Source organism: Cryptomeria japonica, chromosome 7, assembly GCF_030272615.1.
Source record: "Cryptomeria japonica chromosome 7, Sugi_1.0, whole genome shotgun sequence".
Classification (NCBI taxonomy): domain Eukaryota; kingdom Viridiplantae; phylum Streptophyta; class Pinopsida; order Cupressales; family Cupressaceae; genus Cryptomeria; species Cryptomeria japonica.
In genome coordinates this window covers 195,593,137-195,608,172 of record NC_081411.1, presented here as the reverse complement: position 1 = coordinate 195,608,172, position 15,036 = coordinate 195,593,137, and the positions used below count along the sequence as shown (strand labels likewise).

At 33.4% G+C, this 15,036-nt stretch overlaps 1 protein-coding gene across 15 annotated transcripts in view; it reads left to right on the top strand.

Moving 5' to 3' along the window:
* The first annotated feature begins 493 nt into the window (after positions 1 to 493).
* LOC131056386 (uncharacterized) overlaps positions 494 to 15,036 on the top strand; it is a 30,159-nt gene continuing 15,616 nt past the window's right edge. For 2 of the 15 annotated variants that reach the window (XR_009358523.1, XR_009358522.1), the window contains exons 1-2: positions 496 to 949; positions 3,158 to 3,248. The gene's annotated coding sequence lies outside the window, so the exon portion shown is untranslated. The other 13 variants (XR_009358525.1, XR_009358520.1, XR_009358529.1 and 10 more) reach the window with 12 other exon arrangements.

Genomic DNA, 15,036 nt, shown 5'->3' with positions numbered 1-15,036 from the left:
AACATGTCAGCTTTGTCTAATCCCATTTCGGACCCGACCTCAAAAGGGTATGATATTGAAACTAGTTTATCTGAGGGCAATGATGAATAAGATTCTGATTGGGAAGAGGAAAATACTCCCCCCTCTAAGAAGGTGCCTAAGAAAACCCCTTTGAGTAAGCCTTCGAGTAAAAAAGATCTCTCTATGAAAACCCTTTCTAAAGCTAAAAACAAGGTGAAGGCTCCTCCTAAGAAGAAGTTGGTTTCTTACTCTCGGGACATGCCAGAAGGCTCCTTTGATACCACTAATTCCTCTGAAGGATCCTACTCTTCTCACCCTGCCACTGACAGAGAGAATAGGCCTAGATTCATTAAAGACCTCAAACTTGAAGACTACTACTTTAAACCAGACCTAGAACTTCCAGATGATATTTTGGCAATTTCCAGAAATGTGTTGTGGATTTCTTTAGGGTTTTAAAATGGGGTTTTCATGAAATAAAAGACATTAACTTAAAGAACAGGCGGTGTTTAACAAATTGGATAAAATGATAGAAAAAGGACAGCCTCAGAATACTGAAGGGGTAGTGTGGACTGAAGAAGAGAAGTTGTCAATGGCAGAATGTCTATGAGATTTTGCCAAGATCAAGAGCTCAATATATTGGATTTGATGTTATAAGTCCTCACCCAACTCACAGTCTTCTACTCCATCTGGTAGCAACAACAACTCAACTCACCATCTCCTGCCCCATTCGGTAGCAACAACAACTCCATTCATTGGAAACTAGTGACAGCGGTGGCAACATCATCGGGATGCAGCTATTAACAGCGGGAAGAGTTTTTTGTGGTATGGTGGGAAGTTTTCAATGCCTTAGGTATCTTCTTCAACCTGTCTCATGCACTGCATCGATTCAACATTATAAGAGAGTTGCAAACTGCTCAAGCTAAGAAATCTAGGTCTATGCTGCAAATAGGTAATAAATTTCTCTTTTTGAGCCTATAAATCTCCTTTGTTTTGTTCCTAATGCAGTGGGTGTCTTTGCTCTGCTATTTGAATCTGTGAAATTGAAAGAACTATCTGCCCTAATTAGAAGTGGGCATTCTAAATGGAATGTAGAGTCTTTTTTGTTTTGTTTATTATGTATTATAATACAGGAACACAAGATCGTAGGCATGTGAAACCCTTTGATTTCCTTATTGATTCTTCTTTATCATGACCACACTGGTACTGTGTGGGTTTCTATTGCAACTATTCCAGTCACTGGGAGAGGCCAAACCTGACCTCCTCTGGAAAATAGTTTAGCGGATCTATGTGATAGGTCAACATTGGGCTTCTGGGTTTTATAGCAATATTATTGAGATTAGCAGAAGGGTTAGATAAAAGAAATTGCATCTATAAATCTTCCTTGTCAGTTGTGCTTTGTTGAAAGAACAATCCTTCTGAGGTATTATGACCTTAAGTCAGTGGAAGCTTTTGAGTCCAATTCGTGGACAATTAAAGGGATGTGGGTAAATTTGATCCTGACATTATATTTTATATTAGATAGCTTTCTTGTATTCATTAATTCCATCCATATTCCTAAGTTTGGTATTGTTTGCCTTATGCTATTATGGATGTTAATGGGAGGTGCGATGGATGCATGAAAACCCAACACAAACAAGGCATATAGTGTGATCTGATTATAGCTGTTAGTGACATCTCTGTTCTGCGGAATGTTGTTTTGAGAAACACATCAATGACTCTTTTGCTAGTGTCACTTGCCACTCTCATAATTATCCATGATGCCCAATAATACCAGGGGATGCACTACTGCTTTCTCAATCGATCTTGCAGAGATCTGATGTGTCTTTATTATATCCATCTTGTTTGCTTCTACTTAGTTGTTGCTCTTCTCAATGTTTTCTTTGGAGGACACCCCTCTCTGCTTGGTGTATATGGTTTCACTGTTTTGGTCTATTGACATGGTGAGGATATGATAGATTTATTTATTGGTGTTTCCTTGACAGATGAGGAATGCACGATATGTGTTTATTACAGAGAGGGATGCGTTCGGAGATGACATTCTTAAAATAGTTCATGTGCCTTGTCTATGCTTTCCAATTTTCAATACATGCATACCGAGGTAGTTGGGTCAATTACTAAATGCTCTGTGCAATACGGTCTAATATTTTAAAAATCTACTAGTACTATCCTTAGGCCAAAGATAGCTAGATTTCACCTTACTTATTTATGTAGCTCTTTTGGAGATTTCTTTTTCATAGATAGCTAAAATTCACCAAATTTGACCTGTTGACTACACTATCCAATGTTAACAACACAATGCTCAAAACAACATGGTAAGAAGCCATGTGAATTAGACTTAGAAATTTGACTTGGAGGTGTGTTGAACCTTGTTGAAGCTTTTGTAGAAATCACCAAAAAGTTTGGTAGAAGTATCATCATCATAGAAGTGCCTAACCTAGAGATGACCGAAAAATCCTTGTGCTATTGTAAGCATCTAGGTAGTGCTTCAATGTCTGCAAAGTGCAAACCATATTAGTGAAACCGCAAGTACCACAGACCAAGAGAATGTTCTTGGCATTGTTGTTAGTAAATCCTCCTAGATAAGTAATCTCATTCAGCTCTGAAAATTTGTAGTTGTGCAAAGCTACTAGGAAACTTGGAATAAGACCAAATAGACAATTAAAATACCCTAGTTACTAGTCTCTCAAGGAAAATAAAAACATGCATTAATAAATAAAAATGATGGCTAGAAAGAAAGCTTAGAAGAGACTCAGCGGTCCTCAAATTTTTTATTTAAGGACTATGCCAAAGACAACTATAGTAATGACATCTATACATGGAGCAATTGTATACATTAAGGTTGTTCTTTTGTTGTAGTCTTATATGTTACCCTATAAGGAACAGATAATTTAGGGTGGAATCAAAATACACAAACCCTAAAAGCAAAATCCACAGATACTTTAAAATGCATAAGAAGCTCATCTAATGCATATTAGATCTTGGAAAAGGAATTGAAAATTTATGATTTCACAATAGTTCAAGTAGAGGCAATGAGATATCTCGGGGTCTGTTTTTAAATTTTGAATTTGAAACTTTAAAATTTGTGGTTGTGAAAAATATATTGGCATCTTGATGATAACTGGTACAGATTTAGAGGGACTGATTTTGTTAATTGCAGAGAATTAAGACCTTGTGATGGTTGGCATGCTACCTCGGGTGGAGTTTGGATGCATCAAGGAGGAAGTGGAGGATCTTTGATCAAACAAGTGGTATGCATACTTTTCCAGTACATCATATCCATTAGGGATGTCTTTATTCAAGGTGTTGATAACTTATTGCTACTAATCTTGGTTATGCCATTCAGATCTCATAATCTATATCACCAACCATCAAGTCAATCAAAACATAAATATCCAACATACCCAGAAACTTTGAAATGAGAGTTTCTAGTTGATGGTGTAGACATGTATATTCAGTTTCAGATTTCCTAATATACATCAGTATAATTATTACAAGTAAATTATAAGTAATTGCATGAGTTTAAGATGCCCAGATAGAGATATTGACATGTGAAGAAGTGCAGATTTAGAAGAGTCATTGGTTATGTTCAAAAATCTATTTAAAGGTGCAAAAATTAGGGTAGATTTATCTTCAATTTTTCTCTAGTTTGTAAGAGGTCAGAATTGTCTCAATTATATGGCAATGGTTGTATTTGATTTGCAAACTGTGTGTGAAATTTGAGTTTAATAGTAATGACCTATGTATGAATGATGCAATTTCTGAAGCATGATGGTTGATGACAGACCTTATGATCTAGAGATATTTATACTCATACTTGTGTTCAAAATTATGCTTTGATTTCTATAGTGTATGGCCTTTCATGACAATAAACAAAGTTAGATTTGGACTATTTAATAACTTTGTTTTCAAAATTACAGTTGCAGATTTCATTCTTAGAATTTCACCTTGTCTTTCATTAATGAATATATGTCCTTTGATAGTAGAATAATTGCTTAAGTATAACAAATATCAAGCTTTAGATCATCTCAATAAAATTAACAAACCTACCTATATAAGTACCATACAAGGTCATAGCCCCTATAGGAGTATTAGACTACCCAACATTACATGACTGTATCTTACCAAAATAAATTGTTCTTGCCATTACATAGAATGATTACATGACTCTATCTTACCAAAACATTGTTCTTGTTGTTAAAAAGTATATTTACAAAACATTGTTCTTGTTGTTACATAGCATGCTTACATGACTGTATCTTACTAAAACATTGACTTTAAAATATAGATAGAGAGTAAAGTCTCATGTAGTATATCTAAACGTATCTGAAACTGATTAGAGAAACAAAAACACATATTACATCAGGTCAAAGACTGCTTATGCATTTATGATTTCACTGTAGTGATCAAGGGTCCCCCATCCTAATGGGAGGTCAATATCTGAGAACTCAATGGTGGATCTTCAACTTTAGCAGCATGGTCTTCAGTGTCATTAATATGGACTTTGGCTTCTCCTTTTTCATCATCCCCTTTCTGGTGCTTTAGAGGAGACTCTTTGTCATAAGAGCAACAAAAACACATATTGCATCAAGTCAGAGTTCTTAACATGTTCCATTTTTTTTAAAATTTGGCATCATTATTATGTAATGAAACATTCACAACTTGTACTTACCAAATTTGCGAAAGAAAACCTTTTGACCTTAGGAAGCATGCACAATGTTTGACAAAATGTGTAAGAGGAGGAATGCATGATTTTGGTGAAAATTTAGAGGGGTTCTTACAAAGGTGGCTAAGATACACCCCTTTATGTATTCTTTTGAGTAATCATTGAAATTTCATGGATATAGAATAAATATATAGGTTGTCTAGGCAAAAAAAATACCATGAACAAATATATAATTATGTTCGAGGATTTTGCTCATTTATTTCAATACCACAAACAAATATACAAATTTCCCCAACAGAGTTACTAGCAACACCGACAAAATATGTTGCAAAAGGGGTTCACGATACATCCATGCATTCTCAAAGCTCATTTGACATGAATTTATAATTTCCAAAATGTGTTTGTCTATGGAGTATGACATCGGATCTTTTAAAATGCTAACTTTGTAGCTACCCCTAATGTGTAAGAAAATATATATCATATTCTCTGATAAATAAATATTTTATTTTGGAATAATTTACACGTAGTTGATTACTGGTGTTAAATTGTGTATTCGAATTTATCTTAATTTTATCTATGATTTTTTTAAAGCATGTTGATGTGTGTGCTTGGGTAAACGAATTGGTTTACTTATGTGTCGTATAATCATTACTTAGACTGTTTGACAAAGATATAATAGGTGTTCTCCATATTTTCTCTGTATTTTGCTACTCATTTTCTAATTAAATTTAAATCCACCTATTTTAGGTTATTCTACCTCAACAATTCTACTAGGCTATTTTTTCTGGTGTTTATACGAAATGGTTGACCAAATATTTATGTTTGTTTTTTACTTGAAGTATCATTTTAATGAAATGAAACACTAACCTAGGATTAATTAAGTAGTACATAGAATAATATTTCATATCATTTTTATGTTGGAAAGATCATATCTCTTGAGATGAGACTATGTTGCTTATACCATGCACATTATTACATAGATCTTCCTCTTTATTGTGTTTTGATGACTTAAGGGCCTTGTGATAACTGTCATTAACTCATTTCTGTGTTTTTTTTGTTATTCTGAAAACTTTGACAACTTTACTGCTCTGAGACCCAAAACTGTAAACTATGATGGAGATTCCATACAATAGTTTATCAACAATGATCTAAATGGAGAACATGAATGACTAGAGTTCTCTAAGAAATATTAACCTGAGAAATTGCTAGGAAATGAGAGTTAGCAATCACACAATTGATTACAACAGAGATTCACCCTATAGAGTTTGGATCCCAAGAAAAAAGTTCCAGCAAAATGTCTAACTCTTGAACACTCTGTAGCAAAGCCTACATTGAAATTTCTTGTACCATCTAGAACATTTTGTAGCAACCCCATGCCTAACTCTATTTGGAAACCTGTTCTTCCTTCATTGAAAGTGTTTCTTGAATTCTACACATTGTTGCTATAGAATCTGTCCAATTCTTTTACCAATCACTCCTAGTAGGCTGTTGAGCTGCTCTAGCATTGAGCTACCTATTTGTACATTTGGAATGGATTTGTATCCAATTCTCTCTTAAGCCATGTTTATGCACCAACTTGTCCAAATCAGCTAGAAATTGAATCCTTGACCTCCCATAGGAAAACCCTGACAGTACCAGAAAATTTTGCACTTTTTTTTAGAAACACATCATTTCGTGATAGCAAACGAGTAACGTACATTTAGATGCAATAATGCTAATAATTTCCAGCAATGTAAAAAACTTCACAATTATAACTCAAGCTACCTACATAGGTGGTAGCTACCTATTAAAAATATTCACAAACCAGATTGAGTGCCCTCCTACTTAGTAATTCAACTCGTATCCTTGTTTATGTTGCATAGTTTATTTGTTATTTCAGTTTTGGAAGATATTTCATATTTTTTATGATTGATCTTAGCGTCCTATAGGTTTGGTTCTGTAGTTAGATTTATCTATCATTACCTTGGTCTAGGAGAGTAGTTTATAGTTTCTAGGGACATGTGAGTAGTCATGTTAGTTTTAGCCCACTACTGTCTTTCTTGGGCTAGTTTTGAATTGTTGGCCTCTCAGGTACGAGACAATGCATTTGAGTTCCAATAATTATTATATTTCTCATTTTTGTTTATCAAAAAAATTACTTATATAGATTAACATAAAACTTGCATTCTCAAATACATTTACAATGTGACATTGTTAAGCTTGTTGGTTTTCATGATATTAGTCCTCTTCAATCTTATTTTATGATTCATTCTTGTACATAATAATTTAGTTTTTGTTGCAATGAAATTAAATAACTTATGATACTAATCATTAAATAAACCATGAGATATGAAATCAGGTATATAATTTTCAAAAAAAAGAATATTTTCCTGGTTATCAAGTCCTTTATTATTACCTAAATCTACATCCTTATGTGCTGGGCTCAATCTACCTATTATAACACCTTATCTTAACATGCAAATATATTTAGAAGGAAGAGTAAATTTCTTATTCAATAACGATCTTGTCATCAAATAATTTCTAAGTAGAGATAGTAATGGGTTCAACAAGTTTTGAGCCTTCTTAGATAGGCAGTAGGAATACATTCTTATTATAGTTTGATAGGCTAGTTTGTATCATGCCTTCATTATTCTATATCGAATGTTGTTCAAGCAAAAGCATCCTTCTTTCCACTGTATAGATAACAAAAGGCTTTGGTAATAGGATCTTAACAACTTCATAAATGTGTGTGCGCAGTTGTATATATATATATATATATATATATATATATATATATATATATATATATATATATATATATATGGTTTTTCATGTTTCACATGATACTTGGTAGACATTCTTTTTTAGATCAGATTTCATCTAGAGAACGTAGGATACCTATCCTCTTGCTCCAAGTGTGCCCCGACACTGTTAATGTATATCGTTCCTTACTTGATTTCATGAGTATTGACTTTTGACTATTAACCTGCTATTATTTATGTTTAACAATATAAGCATCAATACAACGAGGTCTAATTTAGAGTATCATTACCCAAGCCCAAGAGAGGTTATTTCCAGTTTTGTGTATCTCACCTTAAAGCCATGTTTTTAAAGTTTCAAATTTCTTAAGTTGTAACATATCTTGCACCTAAGAGTCATGTTCTCTTCAAAAAGAAGTAATACTCGAGTTATAAGTTGTACTCTTATTGTTGATAGTACATGGTGTATTCAGGGAAATAACATATCATCATCATCTGAATACTCAGATGAATGAGCAACAAGACCTGCTCCAGGGACAAATGAATACTTCAACGAAATGATATATTGCACTTGCAATAGGTGCCAAAATAGGAAACTAAAGAAGTGTGACTTGTTGGTATCCATAGATTGAACTATGGGATTTATATAGAAGAGGTACTCTATAATTAACAAATTATTATTCTTATAATAAATAAAGGTTCACATTATTCAATACATTATTATTGATCATTTCAATTGGCTTTTGATAAAAAGCCACTTCCAATTTACAATATTCCTGAAGAACCAGCAGATGTCACCGATGATAGCCACTCTCAAGATGAAGAACAAGACACATTTATGGATGAAGCCATTTCGTAGATAAATGAGGTTGATGTTAATGAATTCATCAAAGACTTCTACACATCTTTTGAAGAAGTTATTGATTCCCCCTATCTCAGTTGGTTAGGACGCCTGTTTTCTCAAATGCAGATACTTCTATATTGGCAACACTTATGTTGTCGTTGAATTTGAAGGTTACACATGGATTGACAAATTCATGCTTTACTGATATATTAAGGTAGGATTCAATATTCGTAAAAATTAATGCTCTTGATGTCTTAATTTTTTTGAATAATGTGTATACTTATCATATAAAAATCATTTGTTGCATCATCTAGGCTTTTGGCAAACCAAATACTTCCAAAGGACAATAAGTTGCCTCATTCACATAGAGAAGTATCTTCAGTAATAAAAGATATTGGAATGGAGTACAATACATATGATGCATGTCCAAATGACCATATATTATACTATGGAAGGAATTCAAATTTGGAGCAATGCCCAGTGTGTCACACCGGTAGATATCGTCAAGATCAAGTATCCAAGAAGGTTCCTTATAAAGTACTATGACACATTCCACTAAAGCCAAGGTTTGAGAGGATGTTCAAATGCAAGGAGTTGGAAAAATATATGGATCATCATGCACATGGGAGGTACCAAGATGGTTTTATGTGTATGGTTGCGGATAGCAAACATTGGAAAGAGATTGAGGAAAAATGGCCACATTTAAGAAATGAGCCAAGGAATGCAAGAATTTCTCTGGCAATGGATGTGTAAATCCTTTTCGAGATCTTAGAACAATATATTCTGTTTGGCCAGTTTTAATTATTAACAACAATATTACCCTTTGGATGGCAATGAAAAAGGAGCATGCAATGTTAACTCTTATCATACCAGGTACTAGAATATATGGATGCAGTGATTTCTTGATTATATTAAAATATTTTAATTCAGTTAAAACCTGATAAAAAACTCTTGTTTACTTAGGGAAGTATCAGGTAAAGGATATGGATGTATACATGGATCCCCTCATTTATGAGCTTCGTGAATTATGTGATGGTGTAAATATGCTTGATGTATCAAGACCTATCAATGATAGAAACTTCCTCTTTCATGCTATGCTTATCTAGACAATTCATGATGCTTCGGGGCTCTCTATTTGTTGTGGTAATATATTGTAAATTATATTTGCAATTATTGTGTCCATTGTACCATTTAGTAAATGTGGTTTCCATTCTTATTTCAGGGCTACAGACAAAGGGGAAACATGGTTGTCCATCATTTGGGCCAAAATGTTGTATAGGCAGTCAAAAGATCTCAATAAAACTATATATGATGAGTATAGACAATTCTTACCACAAAATCATCTCTATCGAGTGCGTGAGAAAAATAATTTCAATGGAAAGGAAGTGGAAATGAGGAAGCCAAGAAGGATGAACCCTGCTAGGTGGAAAGCAATGTGTGATAAAAAAGAAGGGACAGGCTTTCCACCAAGAATGAAAAGACTCTATTTTCTACAAATTAGACTATTATAAGAACTTGCCAATAGCCCACTGTCTATTTGATACTATGCACATCAAGAAAAATGTGGCAGAGTGCTTGTGGAAATATATAAATGGAACCAACCTTGAAGCACAAATAAAGTTATGAAAGGACCTCCAAGTTGCCAATGTCATGCCGAACATGTAGTTGCATGAAAACAACTCATATAATCATGCTCTGTGGACTTTTACATCAAAGGAGAAAGAAAACATCATTGATACAATGAAAAGCATAAGATTTCCTTCTAACTTTGGTGCAACATTAAAAAATGTATTCAAGAGAGATGGATCAGAGTTCTCAGGCCTAAAAACACATGATTGGCACAATTGGATAAAGGTAACTTTGTAGTACATTTGATTTGTTGGAAACATAATTATAAATTTGTATATCCTAGTGATAATATCAATTCATGTATATTTTTAACTTTTTTATTTGTTAATGGTCATGCAGCATGTGTTGCCTGCAGCAATACCAAGCACATTTGATCGTGATGTTAGGTTAACTATTTACAAACTATACAAATATTTTAGGTATTTTGAATCAATCCTTCCTACTCTTCCATGACTTATAGTTTTGAATTAATCATAAGTCTTTATTGTAATACATGTTAATACTTGTAGGTGGGTCTCATCTAAAGAGATACATCTGGATGACTTGAAGTGTTGGAAAAGGAATGTTTCACATTTGATGTGTGATATTCAAATGTGCTTCCATCCTAGATATTTTAATTCTCAAGAGCACTACCTTGTAAACCTAGTAGAAGAGATTGAACAGTGTGGTCATATTCATATTCAAACAATGTGGCTTGTGGAGAGATATATGAAGGTTTTAAAACAATTTGTTAGGAAAAAGGATTGACCGGAAGGTTCCATGGTTGAGGGGTACATGGTTTTCCAAGCGATGGTTCATTTGAGTGAGTACTTACCTCAATTTCATCTCGAAGCTCCGCAATTATGGAATTATAACCAACGTCAATCATTTGAAGGAGAAAAATTAGAGGGTCAAGGGACTTCAAAGAGGATAAAAGGTATACAAAAATGTTGGAAGTAGTTGTTTTTATCTTAAATTTTATAATACATGGCTTTAAATAATTATTAATTCATTGAACAATTCTATTTTTCTTCATAGATGCTAAGGAGTGAGAAGCATTACATTTGTATGTTGCATACAATTCTAACTTTATGTTGGAATGGATGGAGAAGTAAGTTGAACAAAAGAAATTAGAGGATGAAAAGGCATGGGCCAATATATATATTATACATGGTCAAAACACTGTTCGAGGATTGCCCGCAAGCCATAAAAGAAAATGACTAGAGAGATGCTCATGGAATTGGCTAAAGACCAATATTGAACATGACACAACAAAAGGGAGGAATAGAGTGACACAACAACAACTGAATTTTGAGAAAAGATCTATAAATGGGGAGGTGATACATATATAATAACATATTGGAGATATTTAATATATTTTCTTTTAACTTTTGTATTCTCGAATCTAATTATCTAATATTTATATGAATTTAGGTAACATATTACAAAGGAATGTGGAATTTTGGTCATCACTTTCGCATCAAAAAGGTTGATGAAAAGAGACAAACTTATGATTGTGGAGTTTCAACATCATTTGACGTGGAATGTCATTCACATGCAAATGATAGATAGCCAATCACAAACACACTTCGCTATTATGGAGTGTTGGAGGATATTATAGAGCTTGACTTTATGTCTTTCAAGAAAGTTATTTTTCATGTTGAATGGTACAATCTTATCAAATTGGGTAAAGAAAAAATATCTTTATGTACAACAATGGATTTCATATAATTAATACATCTAGGTTTGAAGCCACTTCTGAACCTTGTGTGTTTCCAAATCAATGTGACTAGATATTTCTCATTCCAAATTTAGAACAACCTGGTTGGTCATTTGTTATTGATTATGATCCAAAAGGACGAAGAGTAACATATGTTGAAGATAATGAAGATACTGAAGTCCCCCTTTATGATGAAAATAACGTAGATGGAGATGATGAAAATTTTATTGTCAATGATGCATATGACCAGGATGAAGATCATGATGAGTTTATTGAAGTGTTTGAAGGACATGAACAACCACATGGGCATAAAGTCCATGAAGATGATGAATTTATTGATTTTCATTTGCCTGTAGTTGAAGGTGATGAAGACCATGAAAATGCTAGTATTAATTTATTTGTAGATTTAGGGCAGATTAATGATGAGGTATTTATGCCATCAAATGAGGAAATTTCATTTGAGGATGACATTGTTTGTTCACCATGATCACTTTAATGATCTTTATGTCTTTGCTTGCTACACTATGACTTATATGGTTCTTAGTCTGATCTCTATGAATGCTATCTTATTTCATACAAATCACTTGCAGTATTGTTTTACTATTGGTCTCATTATATAAAGAAACAAAACTAATTGGTAGTGAGGATGTTTCAAAATGGAAGAGATTATCTATTTTGATAAATATTATAGAAACACACTTACATTGAGTTGCAGTACAAGAGAGAACTTCAGAAAGTCACATTCTTAGGCACATTAAACAATAGCTTGCAAAAATCTATGTTTGATAAACTAAACAACTTTAAGAATTCATTACTCACCTTGAGCAGTAAGTGTGTGGAAACTAGAAGATTGCCTCGTGCAAAAGATAGCCTACAAGACAAAAGCACAATTACATTGTCAATTCATCTAACAATATTTGCTTTTGTTTAAAAATCAAAATTTCATAGTGCAATAAAATCATAAAAATTAACAAGTGGGGAAAAAAATGAAGTCTAAAAATTGCTCCATCTCCATCAAATTCAAATCTTAGTCTTAAAGTATATCAAATATTATAGCTTGCTCAATTACTTAAAAAAAATAAAAAAAATTGAGTAGATATACTTCACATTAAAACCATTTTAAAAGATCATTTAATAGAAAGTATCTTGAATCTACAAACACATCACATTGAAAAGCAAACAGTGAAGACCTGGTGTTGAACAATCAAATCTGCAACTGTTTTCTCATTGAATCTGAAGGGAAACAGATTGCACTATCTCAAAACTGAAATTAATAAATCATTCACACTCTTGCCTTTCCTTTATAGATGAAGAAGGCTAGTAATTGGAAGTTTTTCCTACCTTGCATGAGTCTAGATCGGTTTTGCTAGAGTTTGCCTCTGCTGAGAAGAACATTGACTAAAAAACTAAGTAAAAACTCTAAAAGTTAACAGAAGAGGACACTTGTATGGCGGAAGGGGTTGTATTGGATGAATAAATAGATGGAAGATCATTTTGCTTTGATATTTCTGGTTGTTCACAAACCAACAGTCATATAGGTCATAGTGGACAGGCTAGAGCTTAGAAAATGGTCATGGGTTGGTGTTCAAAAAATTGGCTTCCAGCCCAACAATCTCAATAGCACTTTGTATACACCTCTACACCTCTGTATACAATAAAAAGATATAATTTTGAATTTTTTCAGATGCAGAAAGATGTCAATATTTTTTGTTGCACCTTATAGTTTTCCAGGGTGCGCCTTGTGACGAGAATTACAACTACGTTGAATATAAACTTAAGAAGCATGTAAGGCAGCAACAATTCACGGAGCATCAACTGTTCATTGTAGAAATGAACCGTGGCTAAACCCAGATCAAATATGAATTGGGACACAATACAATGGTTATCAAATGATATGTACAGCCGGCCTAGTGCCTTCAAATTTTTCATTGCACTATTGGACTAGGGATCATTAAATAGCAGCTAGCATTTTCTTGTTGATGATGGGTTCCCCTAATCAGTAAAACATTTTTTGTATCAGTTTGTCTCCTTCGACATATGGTTTTCTATCCAGATCGCATGAATTTTCAACTTCTAAAATTTGTCTTTGACTTGGGAGTTATATGGTAATTTAACCAAGTTTAACATTATGGCTATCTATTCAGATGGCATGTCTGTGGAGATGCAGTTATCTCATGGCTAATGTAAAGACCTAATAGTTTGTTGTTTTATACTCAAAATGAAGATTTAAATGCTAAACAAAAATTTGACAGCTTTTCATACCGTTTGCCATTTGTTGTCCAAATGATACCATGAATATTTTTAGGTGTAGATGATATCTTGAAAGGCACAGACCGACAAATATATGGTTCATAAGAAATTTGATGTATTTGTGCATAACATATTAGTAGTAGTGATAAATAATTGCTGGACTCCAGGGCCTGAACCATAGCCTTCTTGATTCATCCAAATACATAACAGATTCACCTGAATAGAGGACATGTATAATAGTAAGGATGACGTTATCAACTCTGAGGTCCATGTATCAACAAACAGCCTTGAAAACACATATTGATAGTTTGAAGCTTGAAATTTTGATAGCACAAAACCTCATTTTGCAAGACATCCACTGCCATTATTGGAAGGATATTTTAATGATGCTTAACTCTTAGGAAGGAAAATATGTTGTTAAATAATCTAAAAATACTTCTAAGGATTCCAAAATAGAAACTTTGAAAAACAGGTAATGTATGTGAATGCAGACAACTACTGACTATCAATCAGTTTGAAATGTTGTGGTAGACATGTAGGCAAAAAGTGGGAGCATCGACAGGGCATGCTAACTATTTGACAAAATGCGTAGAAGAAATGTGATCTTATTGAGTGCCATGATTGCACGATAAGCACATAATGGATTCATTGAAAAGGCTTTAGAAAATTTCAAGCAAATGCAATCAGCAGGTGTGAAGCCAAATTGCACAACCTTTGCCAACATCTACTATGGCTTTATGACTGTCATATTTCCTTATGGCTGCAACATCACTATTTTCCACTTATCCCCACTCTTAAAGATTGCTTTCTTTTGTTACCATTCATTTGTTCATGAGGAGGAGAGATGGTGCCTTTGCTTACAAGTTTTTTTTAATGCTTCATAAGGCTGTATTATTTCTGTCTCTTGCATATCTAGCTATGACTGCCATGCACATCAACTTTTATTGTTAAAAGGATGTGACTGTTGTAGCTTTGTCCTGCACTTATGCCTCCATAATGTGTATATTGCTCTGTAAATAGGGGAGCTATACATTTTAAATCTAAGACATTAGCATTTCTTGGTGCTGCTGATAAAATAAAACAAGAATTCCTTATGATTGCTATATACATTGTTCTTGACCTACTCATTGTCTTTAATGGCTGCAAACATGTTATTTGAATGCATTATGCTTCCTTCTATTCCCTAGAATGGGTTATGTTTTAATCTTTGATC